This window comes from Aulonocara sp. 'chitande type north' Nkhata Bay, linkage group LG11, assembly GCF_057382095.1.
Source record: "Aulonocara sp. 'chitande type north' Nkhata Bay isolate Kocher_YH1m ecotype deep benthic linkage group LG11, A_spYH_male_GT1.1, whole genome shotgun sequence".
NCBI classification, from domain to species: Eukaryota; Metazoa; Chordata; class Actinopteri; order Cichliformes; family Cichlidae; genus Aulonocara; species Aulonocara sp. 'chitande type north' Nkhata Bay.
This window is the reverse complement of record NC_141354.1, coordinates 269742-290522: the sequence shown is the minus strand read 5'-3', so window position 1 is coordinate 290522 and position 20781 is coordinate 269742.

Here is a 20781-nt window from a genome sequence, read left to right as displayed (position 1 = left end):
ATCCCCGTGCTGGGCAAACAGGTTTTGCAGCCGTTTGAGCTAAGATTTTAAAATTATTCACATAATGAAAACCTATACTTTGTCTCGGGCGAGTTTCCCATTCAAATGCATGTAACAGTGAGAAACGCATTGTCTTGGCGAAATAAAGCATTTTTGTACAACTTCATATAAATCGCTGTAACTTTTGATAGAAGACTCAGAAACACATGTTTATGGCTTTATCTTATAGAACTCAATATCCCCGTGCTGGGCAAACAGGTTTTGCAGCCGTTTGAGCTAAGATTTTAAAATTATTCACATAATGAAAACCTATACTTTGTTTCAGGCGAGTTTCCCATTCAAATGCATGTAACAGTGAGAAACACACTGTCTTGGCGAAAGAAAGCATTTTTTTACAACTTCATATAAATCGCTGTAACTTTTGATAGAAGACTCAGACAAACATGTTTATGGCTTTATCTTATAGAACTCAATATCCCCGTGCTGGGCAAACAGGTTTTGCAGTCGTTTGAGCTAAGATTTTAAAATTATTCACATAATGAAAACCTATACTTTGTTTCAGGCGAGTTTCCCATTCAAATGCATGTAACAGTGAGAAACGCATTGTCTTGGCGAAATAAAGCATTTTTGTACAACTTCACATAAATCGCTGTAACTTTTGATAGAAGACTCAGAAACACATGTTTATGGCTTTATCTTATAGAACTCAATATCCCCGTGCTGGGCAAACAGGTTTTGCAGTCGTTTGAGCTAAGATTTTAAAATTATTCACATAATGAAAACCTATACTTTGTTTCAGGCGAGTTTCCCATTCAAATGCATGTAACAGTGAGAAACACACTGTCTTGGCGAAAGAAAGCATTTTTTTACAACTTCATATAAATCGCTGTAACTTTTGATAGAAGACTCAGACAAACATGTTTATGGCTTTATCTTATAGAACTCAATATCCCCGTGCTGGGCAAACAGGTTTTGCAGTCGTTTGAGCTAAGATTTTAAAATTATTCACATAATGAAAACCTATACTTTGTTTCAGGCGAGTTTCCCATTCAAATGCATGTAACAGTGAGAAACGCATTGTCTTGGCGAAATAAAGCATTTTTGTACAACTTCACATAAATCGCTGTAACTTTTGATAGAAGACTCAGAAACACATGTTTATGGCTTTATCTTATAGAACTCAATATCCCCGTGCTGGGCAAACAGGTTTTGCAGCCGTTTGAGCTAAGATTTTAAAATTATTCACATAATGAAAACCTATACTTTGTCTCGGGCGAGTTTCCCATTCAAATGCATGTAACAGTGAGAAACGCATTGTCTTGGCGAAATAAAGCATTTTTGTACAACTTCATATAAATCGCTGTAACTTTTGATAGAAGACTCAGAAACACATGTTTATGGCTTTATCTTATAGAACTCAATATCCCCGTGCTGGGCAAACAGGTTTTGCAGCCGTTTGAGCTAAGATTTTAAAATTATTCACATAATGAAAACCTATACTTTGTTTCAGGCGAGTTTCCCATTCAAATGCATGTAACAGTGAGAAACACACTGTCTTGGCGAAAGAAAGCATTTTTTTACAACTTCATATAAATCGCTGTAACTTTTGATAGAAGACTCAGACAAACATGTTTATGGCTTTATCTTATAGAACTCAATATCCCCGTGCTGGGCAAACAGGTTTTGCAGTCGTTTGAGCTAAGATTTTAAAATTATTCACATAATGAAAACCTATACTTTGTTTCAGGCGAGTTTCCCATTCAAATGCATGTAACAGTGAGAAACGCATTGTCTTGGCGAAATAAAGCATTTTTGTACAACTTCACATAAATCGCTGTAACTTTTGATAGAAGACTCAGAAACACATGTTTATGGCTTTATCTTATAGAACTCAATATCCCCGTGCTGGGCAAACAGGTTTTGCAGCCGTTTGAGCTAAGATTTTAAAATTATTCACATAATGAAAACCTATACTTTGTCTCGGGCGAGTTTCCCATTCAAATGCATGTAACAGTGAGAAACACACTGTCTTGGCGAAAGAAAGCATTTTCGTACAACTTCATATAAATCGCTGTAACTTTTGATAGAAGACTCAGACAAACATGTTTATGGCTTTATCTTATAGAACTCAATATCCCCGTGCTGGGCAAACAGGTTTTGCAGCCGTTTGAGCTAAGATTTTAAAATTATTCACATAATGAAAACCTATACTTTGTTTCAGGCGAGTTTCCCATTCAAATGCATGTAACAGTGAGAAACACACTGTCTTGGCGAAAGAAAGCATTTTTTTACAACTTCATATAAATCGCTGTAACTTTTGATAGAAGACTCAGACAAACATGTTTATGGCTTTATCTTATAGAACTCAATATCCCCGTGCTGGGCAAACAGGTTTTGCAGTCGTTTGAGCTAAGATTTTAAAATTATTCACATAATGAAAACCTATACTTTGTTTCAGGCGAGTTTCCCATTCAAATGCATGTAACAGTGAGAAACACACTGTCTTGGCGAAAGAAAGCATTTTTTTACAACTTCATATAAATCGCTGTAACTTTTGATAGAAGACTCAGACAAACATGTTTATGGCTTTATCTTATAGAACTCAATATCCCCGTGCTGGGCAAACAGGTTTTGCAGTCGTTTGAGCTAAGATTTTAAAATTATTCACATAATGAAAACCTATACTTTGTTTCAGGCGAGTTTCCCATTCAAATGCATGTAACAGTGAGAAACGCATTGTCTTGGCGAAATAAAGCATTTTTGTACAACTTCACATAAATCGCTGTAACTTTTGATAGAAGACTCAGAAACACATGTTTATGGCTTTATCTTATAGAACTCAATATCCCCGTGCTGGGCAAACAGGTTTTGCAGTCGTTTGAGCTAAGATTTTAAAATTATTCACATAATGAAAACCTATACTTTGTTTCAGGCGAGTTTCCCATTCAAATGCATGTAACAGTGAGAAACGCATTGTCTTGGCGAAATAAAGCATTTTTGTACAACTTCACATAAATCGCTGTAACTTTTGATAGAAGACTCAGAAACACATGTTTATGGCTTTATCTTATAGAACTCAATATCCCCGTGCTGGGCAAACAGGTTTTGCAGCCGTTTGAGCTAAGATTTTAAAATTATTCACATAATGAAAACCTATACTTTGTCTCGGGCGAGTTTCCCATTCAAATGCATGTAACAGTGAGAAACGCATTGTCTTGGCGAAATAAAGCATTTTTGTACAACTTCACATAAATCGCTGTAACTTTTGATAGAAGACTCAGAAACACATGTTTATGGCTTTATCTTATAGAACTCAATATCCCCGTGCTGGGCAAACAGGTTTTGCAGCCGTTTGAGCTAAGATTTTAAAATTATTCACATAATGAAAACCTATACTTTGTCTCGGGCGAGTTTCCCATTCAAATGCATGTAACAGTGAGAAACACACTGTCTTGGCGAAAGAAAGCATTTTTTTACAACTTCATATAAATCGCTGTAACTTTTGATAGAAGACTCAGACAAACATGTTTATGGCTTTATCTTATAGAACTCAATATCCCCGTGCTGGGCAAACAGGTTTTGCAGTCGTTTGAGCTAAGATTTTAAAATTATTCACATAATGAAAACCTATACTTTGTTTCAGGCGAGTTTCCCATTCAAATGCATGTAACAGTGAGAAACGCATTGTCTTGGCGAAATAAAGCATTTTTGTACAACTTCACATAAATCGCTGTAACTTTTGATAGAAGACTCAGAAACACATGTTTATGGCTTTATCTTATAGAACTCAATATCCCCGTGCTGGGCAAACAGGTTTTGCAGTCGTTTGAGCTAAGATTTTAAAATTATTCACATAATGAAAACCTATACTTTGTTTCAGGCGAGTTTCCCATTCAAATGCATGTAACAGTGAGAAACGCATTGTCTTGGCGAAATAAAGCATTTTTGTACAACTTCACATAAATCGCTGTAACTTTTGATAGAAGACTCAGAAACACATGTTTATGGCTTTATCTTATAGAACTCAATATCCCCGTGCTGGGCAAACAGGTTTTGCAGCCGTTTGAGCTAAGATTTTAAAATTATTCACATAATGAAAACCTATACTTTGTCTCGGGCGAGTTTCCCATTCAAATGCATGTAACAGTGAGAAACGCATTGTCTTGGCGAAATAAAGCATTTTTGTACAACTTCACATAAATCGCTGTAACTTTTGATAGAAGACTCAGAAACACATGTTTATGGCTTTATCTTATAGAACTCAATATCCCCGTGCTGGGCAAACAGGTTTTGCAGCCGTTTGAGCTAAGATTTTAAAATTATTCACATAATGAAAACCTATACTTTGTCTCGGGCGAGTTTCCCATTCAAATGCATGTAACAGTGAGAAACGCATTGTCTTGGCGAAATAAAGCATTTTTGTACAACTTCATATAAATCGCTGTAACTTTTGATAGAAGACTCAGAAACACATGTTTATGGCTTTATCTTATAGAACTCAATATCCCCGTGCTGGGCAAACAGGTTTTGCAGCCGTTTGAGCTAAGATTTTAAAATTATTCACATAATGAAAACCTATACTTTGTTTCAGGCGAGTTTCCCATTCAAATGCATGTAACAGTGAGAAACGCATTGTCTTGGCGAAATAAAGCATTTTTGTACAACTTCACATAAATCGCTGTAACATTTGATAGAAGACTCAGAAACACATGTTTATGGCTTTATCTTATAGAACTCAATATCCCCGTGCTGGGCAAACAGGTTTTGCAGCCGTTTGAGCTAAGATTTTAAAATTATTCACATAATGAAAACCTATACTTTGTCTCGGGCGAGTTTCCCATTCAAATGCATGTAACAGTGAGAAACGCATTGTCTTGGCGAAATAAAGCATTTTTGTACAACTTCATATAAATCGCTGTAACTTTTGATAGAAGACTCAGAAACACATGTTTATGGCTTTATCTTATAGAACTCAATATCCCCGTGCTGGGCAAACAGGTTTTGCAGCCGTTTGAGCTAAGATTTTAAAATTATTCACATAATGAAAACCTATACTTTGTTTCAGGCGAGTTTCCCATTCAAATGCATGTAACAGTGAGAAACACACTGTCTTGGCGAAAGAAAGCATTTTTTTACAACTTCATATAAATCGCTGTAACTTTTGATAGAAGACTCAGACAAACATGTTTATGGCTTTATCTTATAGAACTCAATATCCCCGTGCTGGGCAAACAGGTTTTGCAGTCGTTTGAGCTAAGATTTTAAAATTATTCACATAATGAAAACCTATACTTTGTTTCAGGCGAGTTTCCCATTCAAATGCATGTAACAGTGAGAAACGCATTGTCTTGGCGAAATAAAGCATTTTTGTACAACTTCACATAAATCGCTGTAACTTTTGATAGAAGACTCAGAAACACATGTTTATGGCTTTATCTTATAGAACTCAATATCCCCGTGCTGGGCAAACAGGTTTTGCAGTCGTTTGAGCTAAGATTTTAAAATTATTCACATAATGAAAACCTATACTTTGTTTCAGGCGAGTTTCCCATTCAAATGCATGTAACAGTGAGAAACGCATTGTCTTGGCGAAATAAAGCATTTTTGTACAACTTCACATAAATCGCTGTAACTTTTGATAGAAGACTCAGAAACACATGTTTATGGCTTTATCTTATAGAACTCAATATCCCCGTGCTGGGCAAACAGGTTTTGCAGCCGTTTGAGCTAAGATTTTAAAATTATTCACATAATGAAAACCTATACTTTGTTTCAGGCGAGTTTCCCATTCAAATGCATGTAACAGTGAGAAACACACTGTCTTGGCGAAAGAAAGCATTTTTTTACAACTTCATATAAATCGCTGTAACTTTTGATAGAAGACTCAGACAAACATGTTTATGGCTTTATCTTATAGAACTCAATATCCCCGTGCTGGGCAAACAGGTTTTGCAGTCGTTTGAGCTAAGATTTTAAAATTATTCACATAATGAAAACCTATACTTTGTTTCAGGCGAGTTTCCCATTCAAATGCATGTAACAGTGAGAAACGCATTGTCTTGGCGAAATAAAGCATTTTTGTACAACTTCACATAAATCGCTGTAACTTTTGATAGAAGACTCAGAAACACATGTTTATGGCTTTATCTTATAGAACTCAATATCCCCGTGCTGGGCAAACAGGTTTTGCAGTCGTTTGAGCTAAGATTTTAAAATTATTCACATAATGAAAACCTATACTTTGTTTCAGGCGAGTTTCCCATTCAAATGCATGTAACAGTGAGAAACGCATTGTCTTGGCGAAATAAAGCATTTTTGTACAACTTCACATAAATCGCTGTAACTTTTGATAGAAGACTCAGAAACACATGTTTATGGCTTTATCTTATAGAACTCAATATCCCCGTGCTGGGCAAACAGGTTTTGCAGCCGTTTGAGCTAAGATTTTAAAATTATTCACATAATGAAAACCTATACTTTGTTTCAGGCGAGTTTCCCATTCAAATGCATGTAACAGTGAGAAACACACTGTCTTGGCGAAAGAAAGCATTTTTTTACAACTTCATATAAATCGCTGTAACTTTTGATAGAAGACTCAGACAAACATGTTTATGGCTTTATCTTATAGAACTCAATATCCCCGTGCTGGGCAAACAGGTTTTGCAGCCGTTTGAGCTAAGATTTTAAAATTATTCACATAATGAAAACCTATACTTTGTCTCGGGCGAGTTTCCCATTCAAATGCATGTAACAGTGAGAAACACACTGTCTTGGCGAAAGAAAGGATTTTCGTACAACTTCATATAAATCGCTGTAACTTTTGATAGAAGACTCAGAAACACATGTTTATGGCTTTATCTTATAGAACTCAATATCCCCGTGCTGGGCAAACAGGTTTTGCAGCCGTTTGAGCTAAGATTTTAAAATTATTCACATAATGAAAACCTATACTTTGTTTCAGGCGAGTTTCCCATTCAAATGCATGTAACAGTGAGAAACGCATTGTCTTGGCGAAATAAAGCATTTTTGTACAACTTCACATAAATCGCTGTAACTTTTGATAGAAGACTCAGAAACACATGTTTATGGCTTTATCTTATAGAACTCAATATCCCCGTGCTGGGCAAACAGGTTTTGCAGCCGTTTGAGCTAAGATTTTAAAATTATTCACATAATGAAAACCTATACTTTGTTTCAGGCGAGTTTCCCATTCAAATGCATGTAACAGTGAGAAACGCATTGTCTTGGCGAAATAAAGCATTTTTGTACAACTTCATATAAATCGCTGTAACTTTTGATAGAAGACTCAGACAAACATGTTTATGGCTTTATCTTATAGAACTCAATATCCCCGTGCTGGGCAAACAGGTTTTGCAGCCGTTTGAGCTAAGATTTTAAAATTATTCACATAATGAAAACCTATACTTTGTTTCAGGCGAGTTTCCCATTCAAATGCATGTAACAGTGAGAAACACACTGTCTTGGCGAAAGAAAGCATTTTTTTACAACTTCATATAAATCGCTGTAACTTTTGATAGAAGACTCAGACAAACATGTTTATGGCTTTATCTTATAGAACTCAATATCCCCGTGCTGGGCAAACAGGTTTTGCAGCCGTTTGAGCTAAGATTTTAAAATTATTCACATAATGAAAACCTATACTTTGTTTCAGGCGAGTTTCCCATTCAAATGCATGTAACAGTGAGAAACACACTGTCTTGGCGAAAGAAAGCATTTTTTTACAACTTCATATAAATCGCTGTAACTTTTGATAGAAGACTCAGACAAACATGTTTATGGCTTTATCTTATAGAACTCAATATCCCCCGTGCTGGGCAAACAGGTTTTGCAGTCGTTTGAGCTAAGATTTTAAAATTATTCACATAATGAAAACCTATACTTTGTTTCAGGCGAGTTTCCCATTCAAATGCATGTAACAGTGAGAAACGCATTGTCTTGGCGAAATAAAGCATTTTTGTACAACTTCACATAAATCGCTGTAACTTTTGATAGAAGACTCAGAAACACATGTTTATGGCTTTATCTTATAGAACTCAATATCCCCGTGCTGGGCAAACAGGTTTTGCAGCCGTTTGAGCTAAGATTTTAAAATTATTCACATAATGAAAACCTATACTTTGTTTCAGGCGAGTTTCCCATTCAAATGCATGTAACAGTGAGAAACACACTGTCTTGGCGAAAGAAAGCATTTTTTTACAACTTCATATAAATCGCTGTAACTTTTGATAGAAGACTCAGACAAACATGTTTATGGCTTTATCTTATAGAACTCAATATCCCCGTGCTGGGCAAACAGGTTTTGCAGCCGTTTGAGCTAAGATTTTAAAATTATTCACATAATGAAAACCTATACTTTGTCTCGGGCGAGTTTCCCATTCAAATGCATGTAACAGTGAGAAACACACTGTCTTGGCGAAAGAAAGGATTTTCGTACAACTTCATATAAATCGCTGTAACTTTTGATAGAAGACTCAGAAACACATGTTTATGGCTTTATCTTATAGAACTCAATATCCCCGTGCTGGGCAAACAGGTTTTGCAGCCGTTTGAGCTAAGATTTTAAAATTATTCACATAATGAAAACCTATACTTTGTTTCAGGCGAGTTTCCCATTCAAATGCATGTAACAGTGAGAAACGCATTGTCTTGGCGAAATAAAGCATTTTTGTACAACTTCACATAAATCGCTGTAACTTTTGATAGAAGACTCAGAAACACATGTTTATGGCTTTATCTTATAGAACTCAATATCCCCGTGCTGGGCAAACAGGTTTTGCAGCCGTTTGAGCTAAGATTTTAAAATTATTCACATAATGAAAACCTATACTTTGTTTCAGGCGAGTTTCCCATTCAAATGCATGTAACAGTGAGAAGCGCATTGTCTTGGCGAAATAAAGCATTTTTGTACAACTTCATATAAATCGCTGTAACTTTTGATAGAAGACTCAGACAAACATGTTTATGGCTTTATCTTATAGAACTCAATATCCCCGTGCTGGGCAAACAGGTTTTGCAGCCGTTTGAGCTAAGATTTTAAAATTATTCACATAATGAAAACCTATACTTTGTTTCAGGCGAGTTTCCCATTCAAATGCATGTAACAGTGAGAAACACACTGTCTTGGCGAAAGAAAGCATTTTTTTACAACTTCATATAAATCGCTGTAACTTTTGATAGAAGACTCAGACAAACATGTTTATGGCTTTATCTTATAGAACTCAATATCCCCCGTGCTGGGCAAACAGGTTTTGCAGCCGTTTGAGCTAAGATTTTAAAATTATTCACATAATGAAAACCTATACTTTGTTTCAGGCGAGTTTCCCATTCAAATGCATGTAACAGTGAGAAACGCATTGTCTTGGCGAAATAAAGCATTTTTGTACAACTTCATATAAATCGCTGTAACTTTTGATAGAAGACTCAGAAACACATGTTTATGGCTTTATCTTATAGAACTCAATATCCCCGTGCTGGGCAAACAGGTTTTGCAGCCGTTTGAGCTAAGATTTTAAAATTATTCACATAATGAAAACCTATACTTTGTTTCAGGCGAGTTTCCCATTCAAATGCATGTAACAGTGAGAAACGCATTGTCTTGGCGAAATAAAGCATTTTTGTACAACTTCACATAAATCGCTGTAACTTTTGATAGAAGACTCAGAAACACATGTTTATGGCTTTATCTTATAGAACTCAATATCCCCGTGCTGGGCAAACAGGTTTTGCAGCCGTTTGAGCTAAGATTTTAAAATTATTCACATAATGAAAACCTATACTTTGTTTCAGGCGAGTTTCCCATTCAAATGCATGTAACAGTGAGAAACGCATTGTCTTGGCGAAATAAAGCATTTTTGTACAACTTCATATAAATCGCTGTAACTTTTGATAGAAGACTCAGACAAACATGTTTATGGCTTTATCTTATAGAACTCAATATCCCCGTGCTGGGCAAACAGGTTTTGCAGCCGTTTGAGCTAAGATTTTAAAATTATTCACATAATGAAAACCTATACTTTGTTTCAGGCGAGTTTCCCATTCAAATGCATGTAACAGTGAGAAACGCATTGTCTTGGCGAAAGAAAGCATTTTTTTACAACTTCACATAAATCGCTGTAACTTTTGATAGAAGACTCAGAAACACATGTTTATCTTATAGAACTCAATATCCCCGTGCTGGGCAAACAGGTTTTGCAGCCGTTTGAGCTAAGATTTTAAAATTATTCACATAATGAAAACCTATACTTTGTTTCAGGCGAGTTTCCCATTCAAATGCATGTAACAGTGAGAAACGCATTGTCTTGGCGAAATAAAGCATTTTTGTACAACTTCACATAAATCGCTGTAACTTTTGATAGAAGACTCAGAAACACATGTTTATGGCTTTATCTTATAGAACTCAATATCCCCGTGCTGGGCAAACAGGTTTTGCAGCCGTTTGAGCTAAGATTTTAAAATTATTCACATAATGAAAACCTATACTTTGTTTCAGGCGAGTTTCCCATTCAAATGCATGTAACAGTGAGAAACGCATTGTCTTGGCGAAATAAAGCATTTTTGTACAACTTCATATAAATCGCTGTAACTTTTGATAGAAGACTCAGACAAACATGTTTATGGCTTTATCTTATAGAACTCAATATCCCCGTGCTGGGCAAACAGGTTTTGCAGCCGTTTGAGCTAAGATTTTAAAATTATTCACATAATGAAAACCTATACTTTGTTTCAGGCGAGTTTCCCATTCAAATGCATGTAACAGTGAGAAACACACTGTCTTGGCGAAAGAAAGCATTTTTTTACAACTTCATATAAATCGCTGTAACTTTTGATAGAAGACTCAGACAAACATGTTTATGGCTTTATCTTATAGAACTCAATATCCCCCGTGCTGGGCAAACAGGTTTTGCAGCCGTTTGAGCTAAGATTTTAAAATTATTCACATAATGAAAACCTATACTTTGTTTCAGGCGAGTTTCCCATTCAAATGCATGTAACAGTGAGAAACGCATTGTCTTGGCGAAATAAAGCATTTTTGTACAACTTCATATAAATCGCTGTAACTTTTGATAGAAGACTCAGAAACACATGTTTATGGCTTTATCTTATAGAACTCAATATCCCCGTGCTGGGCAAACAGGTTTTGCAGCCGTTTGAGCTAAGATTTTAAAATTATTCACATAATGAAAACCTATACTTTGTTTCAGGCGAGTTTCCCATTCAAATGCATGTAACAGTGAGAAACACACTGTCTTGGTGAAAGAAAGCATTTTTTTACAACTTCATATAAATCGCTGTAACTTTTGATAGAAGACTCAGACAAACATGTTTATGGCTTTATCTTATAGAACTCAATATCCCCGTGCTGGGCAAACAGGTTTTGCAGCCGTTTGAGCTAAGATTTTAAAATTATTCACATAATGAAAACCTATACTTTGTTTCAGGCGAGTTTCCCATTCAAATGCATGTAACAGTGAGAAACACACTGTCTTGGCGAAAGAAAGCATTTTTTTACAACTTCATATAAATCGCTGTAACTTTTGATAGAAGACTCAGACAAACATGTTTATGGCTTTATCTTATAGAACTCAATATCCCCGTGCTGGGCAAACAGGTTTTGCAGCCGTTTGAGCTAAGATTTTAAAATTATTCACATAATGAAAACCTATACTTTGTTTCAGGCGAGTTTCCCATTCAAATGCATGTAACAGTGAGAAACACACTGTCTTGGTGAAAGAAAGCATTTTTTTACAACTTCATATAAATCGCTGTAACTTTTGATAGAAGACTCAGACAAACATGTTTATGGCTTTATCTTATAGAACTCAATATCCCCGTGCTGGGCAAACAGGTTTTGCAGCCGTTTGAGCTAAGATTTTAAAATTATTCACATAATGAAAACCTATACTTTGTTTCAGGCGAGTTTCCCATTCAAATGCATGTAACAGTGAGAAACACACTGTCTTGGCGAAAGAAAGCATTTTTTTACAACTTCATATAAATCGCTGTAACTTTTGATAGAAGACTCAGACAAACATGTTTATGGCTTTATCTTATAGAACTCAATATCCCCGTGCTGGGCAAACAGGTTTTGCAGCCGTTTGAGCTAAGATTTTAAAATTATTCACATAATGAAAACCTATACTTTGTTTCAGGCGAGTTTCCCATTCAAATGCATGTAACAGTGAGAAACACACTGTCTTGGCGAAAGAAAGCATTTTTGTACAACTTCATATAAATCGCTGTAACTTTTGATAGAAGACTCAGAAACACATGTTTATGGCTTTATCTTATAGAACTCAATATCCCCGTGCTGGGCAAACAGGTTTTGCAGCCGTTTGAGCTAAGATTTTAAAATTATTCACATAATGAAAACCTATACTTTGTTTCAGGCGAGTTTCCCATTCAAATGCATGTAACAGTGAGAAACACACTGTCTTGGTGAAAGAAAGCATTTTTTTACAACTTCATATAAATCGCTGTAACTTTTGATAGAAGACTCAGACAAACATGTTTATGGCTTTATCTTATAGAACTCAATATCCCCGTGCTGGGCAAACAGGTTTTGCAGCCGTTTGAGCTAAGATTTTAAAATTATTCACATAATGAAAACCTATACTTTGTCTCGGGCGAGTTTCCCATTCAAATGCATGTAACAGTGAGAAACGCATTGTCTTGGCGAAATAAAGCATTTTTGTACAACTTCATATAAATCGCTGTAACTTTTGATAGAAGACTCAGAAACACATGTTTATGGCTTTATCTTATAGAACTCAATATCCCCGTGCTGGGCAAACAGGTTTTGCAGCCGTTTGAGCTAAGATTTTAAAATTATTCACATAATGAAAACCTATACTTTGTTTCAGGCGAGTTTCCCATTCAAATGCATGTAACAGTGAGAAACACACTGTCTTGGCGAAAGAAAGCATTTTTTTACAACTTCATATAAATCGCTGTAACTTTTGATAGAAGACTCAGACAAACATGTTTATGGCTTTATCTTATAGAACTCAATATCCCCGTGCTGGGCAAACAGGTTTTGCAGCCGTTTGAGCTAAGATTTTAAAATTATTCACATAATGAAAACCTATACTTTGTTTCAGGCGAGTTTCCCATTCAAATGCATGTAACAGTGAGAAACACACTGTCTTGGCGAAAGAAAGCATTTTTTTACAACTTCATATAAATCGCTGTAACTTTTGATAGAAGACTCAGAAACACATGTTTATGGCTTTATCTTATAGAACTCAATATCCCCGTGCTGGGCAAACAGGTTTTGCAGCCGTTTGAGCTAAGATTTTAAAATTATTCACATAATGAAAGCCTATACTTTGTCTCGGGCGAGTTTCCCATTCAAATGCATGTAACAGTGAGAAACGCATTGTCTCTGCGAAATAAAGCGTTTTTGAACAACTTCATATAAATCGCTGTAACTTTTGATAGAAGACTCAGAAACACATGTTTATGGCTTTATCTTATAGAACTCAATATCCCCGTGCTGGGCAAACAGGTTTTGCAGCCGTTTGAGCTAAGATTTTAAAATTATTCACATAATGAAAACCTATACTTTGTTTCAGGCGAGTTTCCCATTCAAATGCATGTAACAGTGAGAAACGCATTGTCTTGGCGAAATAAAGCATTTTTGTACAACTTCATATAAATCGCTGTAACTTTTGATAGAAGACTCAGAAACACATGTTTATGGCTTTATCTTATAGAACTCAATATCCCCGTGCTGGGCAAACAGGTTTTGCAGCCGTTTGAGCTAAGATTTTAAAATTATTCACATAATGAAAACCTATACTTTGTTTCAGGCGAGTTTCCCATTCAAATGCATGTAACAGTGAGAAACACACTGTCTTGGCGAAAGAAAGCATTTTTTTACAACTTCATATAAATCGCTGTAACTTTTGATAGAAGACTCAGACAAACATGTTTATGGCTTTATCTTATAGAACTCAATATCCCCGTGCTGGGCAAACAGGTTTTGCAGCCGTTTGAGCTAAGATTTTAAAATTATTCACATAATGAAAACCTATACTTTGTCTCGGGCGAGTTTCCCATTCAAATGCATGTAACAGTGAGAAACGCATTGTCTTGGCGAAATAAAGCATTTTTGTACAACTTCATATAAATCGCTGTAACTTTTGATAGAAGACTCAGAAACACATGTTTATGGCTTTATCTTATAGAACTCAATATCCCCGTGCTGGGCAAACAGGTTTTGCAGCCGTTTGAGCTAAGATTTTAAAATTATTCACATAATGAAAACCTATACTTTGTTTCAGGCGAGTTTCCCATTCAAATGCATGTAACAGTGAGAAACACACTGTCTTGGCGAAAGAAAGCATTTTTTTACAACTTCATATAAATCGCTGTAACTTTTGATAGAAGACTCAGACAAACATGTTTATGGCTTTATCTTATAGAACTCAATATCCCCGTGCTGGGCAAACAGGTTTTGCAGCCGTTTGAGCTAAGATTTTAAAATTATTCACATAATGAAAACCTATACTTTGTTTCAGGCGAGTTTCCCATTCAAATGCATGTAACAGTGAGAAACGCATTGTCTTGGCGAAATAAAGCATTTTTGTACAACTTCATATAAATCGCTGTAACTTTTGATAGAAGACTCAGAAACACATGTTTATGGCTTTATCTTATAGAACTCAATATCCCCGTGCTGGGCAAACAGGTTTTGCAGCCGTTTGAGCTAAGATTTTAAAATTATTCACATAATGAAAACCTATACTTTGTCTCGGGCGAGTTTCCCATTCAAATGCATGTAACAGTGAGAAACGCATTGTCTCTGCGAAATAAAGCATTTTTGAACAACTTCATATAAATCGCTGTAACTTTTGATAGAAGACTCAGAAACACATGTTTATGGCTTTATCTTATAGAACTCAATATCCCCGTGCTGGGCAAACAGGTTTTGCAGCCGTTTGAGCTAAGATTTTAAAATTATTCACATAATGAAAACCTATACTTTGTTTCAGGCGAGTTTCCCATTCAAATGCATGTAACAGTGAGAAACGCATTGTCTTGGCGAAATAAAGCATTTTTGTACAACTTCATATAAATCGCTGTAACTTTTGATAGAAGACTCAGAAACACATGTTTATGGCTTTATCTTATAGAACTCAATATCCCCGTGCTGGGCAAACAGGTTTTGCAGCCGTTTGAGCTAAGATTTTAAAATTATTCACATAATGAAAACCTATACTTTGTTTCAGGCGAGTTTCCCATTCAAATGCATGTAACAGTGAGAAACGCATTGTCTTGGCGAAATAAAGCATTTTTGTACAACTTCATATAAATCGCTGTAACTTTTGATAGAAGACTCAGACAAACATGTTTATGGCTTTATCTTATAGAACTCAATATCCCCGTGCTGGGCAAACAGGTTTTGCAGCCGTTTGAGCTAAGATTTTAAAATTATTCACATAATGAAAACCTATACTTTGTTTCAGGCGAGTTTCCCATTCAAATGCATGTAACAGTGAGAAACGCATTGTCTTGGCGAAATAAAGCATTTTTGTACAACTTCATATAAATCGCTGTAACTTTTGATAGAAGACTCAGAAACACATGTTTATGGCTTTATCTTATAGAACTCAATATCCCCGTGCTGGGCAAACAGGTTTTGCAGCCGTTTGAGCTAAGATTTTAAAATTATTCACATAATGAAAACCTATACTTTGTTTCAGGCGAGTTTCCCATTCAAATGCATGTAACAGTGAGAAACACACTGTCTTGGCGAAAGAAAGCATTTTTTTACAACTTCATATAAATCGCTGTAACTTTTGATAGAAGACTCAGAAACACATGTTTATGGCTTTATCTTATAGAACTCAATATCCCCGTGCTGGGCAAACAGGTTTTGCAGCCGTTTGAGCTAAGATTTTAAAATTATTCACATAATGAAAACCTATACTTTGTCTCGGGCGAGTTTCCCATTCAAATGCATGTAACAGTGAGAAACGCATTGTCTCTGCGAAATAAAGCATTTTTGAACAACTTCATATAAATCGCTGTAACTTTTGATAGAAGACTCAGAAACACATGTTTATGGCTTTATCTTATAGAACTCAATATCCCCGTGCTGGGCAAACAGGTTTTGCAGCCGTTTGAGCTAAGATTTTAAAATTATTCACATAATGAAAACCTATACTTTGTTTCAGGCGAGTTTCCCATTCAAATGCATGTAACAGTGAGAAACGCATTGTCTTGGCGAAATAAAGCATTTTTGTACAACTTCATATAAATCGCTGTAACTTTTGATAGAAGACTCAGAAACACATGTTTATGGCTTTATCTTATAGAACTCAATATCCCCGTGCTGGGCAAACAGGTTTTGCAGCCGTTTGAGCTAAGATTTTAAAATTATTCACATAATGAAAACCTATACTTTGTTTCAGGCGAGTTTCCCATTCAAATGCATGTAACAGTGAGAAACGCATTGTCTTGGCGAAATAAAGCATTTTTGTACAACTTCATATAAATCGCTGTAACTTTTGATAGAAGACTCAGACAAACATGTTTATGGCTTTATCTTATAGAACTCAATATCCCCGTGCTGGGCAAACAGGTTTTGCAGCCGTTTGAGCTAAGATTTTAAAATTATTCACATAATGAAAACCTATACTTTGTTTCAGGCGAGTTTCCCATTCAAATGCATGTAACAGTGAGAAACGCATTGTCTTGGCGAAATAAAGCATTTTTGTACAACTTCATATAAATCGCTGTAACTTTTGATAGAAGACTCAGAAACACATGTTTATGGCTTTATCTTATAGAACTCAATATCCCCGTGCTGGGCAAACAGGTTTTGCAGCCGTTTGAGCTAAGATTTTAAAATTATTCACATAATGAAAACCTATACTTTGTTTCAGGCGAGTTTCCCATTCAAATGCATGTAACAGTGAGAAACACACTGTCTTGGCGAAAGAAAGCATTTTTTTACAACTTCATATAAATCGCTGTAACTTTTGATAGAAGACTCAGAAACACATGTTTATGGCTTTATCTTATAGAACTCAATATCCCCGTGCTGGGCAAACAGGTTTTGCAGCCGTTTGAGCTAAGATTTTAAAATTATTCACATAATGAAAACCTATACTTTGTCTCGGGCGAGTTTCCCATTCAAATGCATGTAACAGTGAGAAACGCATTGTCTCTGCGAAATAAAGCATTTTTGAACAACTTCATATAAATCGCTGTAACTTTTGATAGAAGACTCAGAAACACATGTTTATGGCTTTATCTTATAGAACTCAATATCCCCGTGCTGGGCAAACAGGTTTTGCAGCCGTTTGAGCTAAGATTTTAAAATTATTCACATAATGAAAACCTATACTTTGTTTCAGGCGAGTTTCCCATTCAAATGCATGTAACAGTGAGAAACGCATTGTCTTGGCGAAATAAAGCATTTTTGTACAACTTCATATAAATCGCTGTAACTTTTGATAGAAGACTCAGAAACACATGTTTATGGCTTTATCTTATAGAACTCAATATCCCCGTGCTGGGCAAACAGGTTTTGCAGCCGTTTGAGCTAAGATTTTAAAATTATTCACATAATGAAAACCTATACTTTGTTTCAGGCGAGTTTCCCATTCAAATGCATGTAACAGTGAGAAACGCATTGTCTTGGCGAAATAAAGCATTTTTGTACAACTTCATATAAATCGCTGTAACTTTTGATAGAAGACTCAGAAACACATGTTTATGGCTTTATCTTATAGAACTCAATATCCCCGTGCTGGGCAAACAGGTTTTGCAGCCGTTTGAGCTAAGATTTTAAAATTATTCACATAATGAAAACCTATACTTTGTTTCAGGCGAGTTTCCCATTCAAATGCATGTAACAGTGAGAAACACACTGTCTTGGCGAAAGAAAGCATTTTTTTACAACTTCATATAAATCGCTGTAACTTTTGATAGAAGACTCAGAAACACATGTTTATGGCTTTATCTTATAGAACTCAATATCCCCGTGCTGGGCAAACAGGTTTTGCAGCCGTTTGAGCTAAGATTTTAAAATTATTCACATAATGAAAACCTATACTTTGTCTCGGGCGAGTTTCCCATTCAAATGCATGTAACAGTGAGAAACGCATTGTCTCTGCGAAATAAAGCATTTTTGAACAACTTCATATAAATCGCTGTAACTTTTGATAGAAGACTCAGAAACACATGTTTATGGCTTTATCTTATAGAACTCAATATCCCCGTGCTGGGCAAACAGGTTTTGCAGCCGTTTGAGCTAAGATTTTAAAATTATTCACATAATGAAAACCTATACTTTGTTTCAGGCGAGTTTCCCATTCAAATGCATGTAACAGTGAGAAACGCATTGTCTTGGCGAAATAAAGCATTTTTGTACAACTTCATATAAATCGCTGTAACTTTTGATAGAAGACTCAGAAACACATGTTTATGGCTTTATCTTATAGAACTCAATATCCCCGTGCTGGGCAAACAGGTTTTGCAGCCGTTTGAGCTAAGATTTTAAAATTATTCACATAATGAAAACCTATACTTTGTTTCAGGCGAGTTTCCCATTCAAATGCATGTAACAGTGAGAAACACACTGTCTTGGCGAAAGAAAGCATTTTTTTACAACTTCATATAAATCGCTGTAACTTTTGATAGAAGACTCAGACAAACATGTTTATGGCTTTATCTTATAGAACTCAATATCCCCGTGCTGGGCAAACAGGTTTTGCAGCCGTTTGAGCTAAGATTTTAAAATTATTCACATAATGAAAACCTATACTTTGTTTCAGGCGAGTTTCCCATTCAAATGCATGTAACAGTGAGAAACGCATTGTCTTGGCGAAATAAAGCATTTTTGTACAACTTCATATAAATCGCTGTAACTTTTGATAGAAGACTCAGAAACACATGTTTATGGCTTTATCTTATAGAACTCAATATCCCCGTGCTGGGCAAACAGGTTTTGCAGCCGTTTGAGCTAAGATTTTAAAATTATTCACATAATGAAAACCTATACTTTGTTTCAGGCGAGTTTCCCATTCAAATGCATGTAACAGTGAGAAACACACTGTCTTGGCGAAAGAAAGCATTTTTTTACAACTTCATATAAATCGCTGTAACTTTTGATAGAAGACTCAGAAACACATGTTTATGGCTTTATCTTATAGAACTCAATATCCCCGTGCTGGGCAAACAGGTTTTGCAGCCGTTTGAGCTAAGATTTTAAAATTATTCACATAATGAAAACCTATACTTTGTCTCGGGCGAGTTTCCCATTCAAATGCATGTAACAGTGAGAAACGCATTGTCTCTGCGAAATAAAGCGTTTTTGAACAACTTCATATAAATCGCTGTAACTTTTGATAGAAGACTCAGAAACACATGTTTATGGCTTTATCTTATAGAACTCAATATCCCCGTGCTGGGCAAACAGGTTTTGCAGCCGTTTGAGCTAAGATTTTAAAATTATTCACATAATGAAAACCTATACTTTGTTTCAGGCGAGTTTCCCATTCAAATGCATGTAACAGTGAGAAACGCATTGTCTTGGCGAAATAAAGCATTTTTGTACAACTTCATATAAATCGCTGTAACTTTTGATAGAAGACTCAGAAACACATGTTTATGGCTTTATCTTATAGAACTCAATATCCCCGTGCTGGGCAAACAGGTTTTGCAGCCGTTTGAGCTAAGATTTTAAAATTATTCACATAATGAAAACCTATACTTTGTTTCAGGCGAGTTTCCCATTCAAATGCATGTAACAGTGAGAAAAACACTGTCTTGGCGAAAGAAAGCATTTTTGTACAACTTCATATAAATCGCTGTAACTTTTGATAGAAGACTCAGAAACACATGTTTATCTTATAGAACTCAATATCCCCGTGCTGGGCAAACAGGTTTTGCAGCCGTTTGAGCTAAGATTTTAAAATTATTCACATAATGAAAACCTATACTTTGTTTCAGGCGAGTTTCCCATTCAAATGCATGTAACAGTGAGAAACGCATTGTCTTGGCGAAATAAAGCATTTTTGTACAACTTCATATAAATCGCTGTAACTTTTGATAGAAGACTCAGAAACACATGTTTATGGCTTTATCTTATAGAACTCAATATCCCCGTGCTGGGCAAACAGGTTTTGCAGCCGTTTGAGCTAAGATTTTAAAATTATTCACATAATGAAAACCTATACTTTGTTTCAGGCGAGTTTCCCATTCAAATGCATGTAACAGTGAGAAACACACTGTCTTGGCGAAAGAAAGCATTTTTTTACAACTTCATATAAATCGCTGTAACTTTTGATAGAAGACTCAGACAAACATGTTTATGGCTTTATCTTATAGAACTCAATATCCCCGTGCTGGGCAAACAGGTTTTGCAGCCGTTTGAGCTAAGATTTTAAAATTATTCACATAATGAAAACCTATACTTTGTTTCAGGCGAGTTTCCCATTCAAATGCATGTAACAGTGAGAAACGCATTGTCTTGGCGAAATAAAGCATTTTTGTACAACTTCATATAAATCGCTGTAACTTTTGATAGAAGACTCAGAAACACATGTTTATGGCTTTATCTTATAGAACTCAATATCCCCGTGCTGGGCAAACAGGTTTTGCAGCCGTTTGAGCTAAGATTTTAAAATTATTCACATAATGAAAACCTATACTTTGTTTCAGGCGAGTTTCCCATTCAAATGCATGTAACAGTGAGAAACACACTGTCTTGGCGAAAGAAAGCATTTTTTTACAACTTCATATAAATCG